Below are 1210 nucleotides of genomic sequence, written 5' to 3'. Positions count from 1 at the left end.
CTGGGACTCATGGCCGAGCCAAATTGATACACATATTTTTTTCTGGGGCATAATTTAATCCATGACAATGTCTGCGATCATTTGAGAGACAACAGTAAATACTTATTTTTATCTATTTCTTTAGATATAGGATTGGTATTTTATTTTAATGCAATATTTTACATATTTATCCAAAACAGGTAATAATTTATACAGGTTTCACTAATATAATAGGCAGTGCAAAGTCCATCTCTTTCTCAACTGCATACGTCTAAAGATGCAGCCAGTTGTCCTCAAAATTACTGTCAGAATATTAATTTCAGTCCTTCTAAAACATGAGACAAGTTTAATGTATATTTTAACTTAAGGTTAAGATGTTAAACATACTGATATTTAGATATTTAAGGGTAGATAACCTTTTATTCTAAGAGGACAAGAACTATATCTGTTCTTACTATTATAATACCACAGATCAAAATTAGAAATGTATACACACACACACCCTCTCTCTATAGGTAAGTACTGATATTGTTCTCCTGGAAAGAATGTGATTCTATTTTTTAGTTTCTGTAAACATTCTATCAGTTATAAGACATCATGGTTTTAGTCCCCTGAAACATAGAAATGGACAGCTTGTCTTCATCAGGTGCAGTTACATTATAGTAAAATGTTGCAAATGTTTCAAATCTTGCTGACTATTTTCTCATCAGTCTGCAAGTCCATTAAAATCCCAATATTAAGCATCAGCTTTATGTAATTAAAATGTATCTCTCAGTTCTTTTCATTTGGTCAGTAGACAGCTCCTCATTTGCATATAAAATCACTGAATACGAATTGTAAGCAATTAGTGATAAGAATCATAGACCTAAAAAATGTCTCTCTACTTGTGAATATGTCCCAATTCTAATTAGCAAGCAAATTCACATTTACATATATACCACTCCCGTCACATCCAAGTCAATCCAAAGACTTATTTAAATCACTGTTTGTGTTATATTAGTGTTACATTATTTGCGTAAATTTTCCGTGTGTTGGATAGAGTCAGAAAAACTGGATTGAATCCAGGCTCTGCCTGGCCGATTTATGTTGGTCATCTCAGTTTTCTCATCTGTGAAATGTAGATAAGCAGTGTGCATGCCTCATAAATTTTTGTGAATTTTTTTTTTTTATATTTTATTGTACTTCAGGTGAAGGCTTACAGAACAAATAGTTTCTCATGAAACAGTAGTAC

The sequence above is a fragment of the Trichechus manatus genome, unplaced genomic scaffold (assembly GCF_000243295.1).
Source record: "Trichechus manatus latirostris isolate Lorelei unplaced genomic scaffold, TriManLat1.0 scaffold00102, whole genome shotgun sequence".
In the NCBI taxonomy this organism is placed as follows: Eukaryota; Metazoa; Chordata; class Mammalia; order Sirenia; family Trichechidae; genus Trichechus; species Trichechus manatus.
This window is presented reverse-complemented; position numbering follows the sequence as displayed.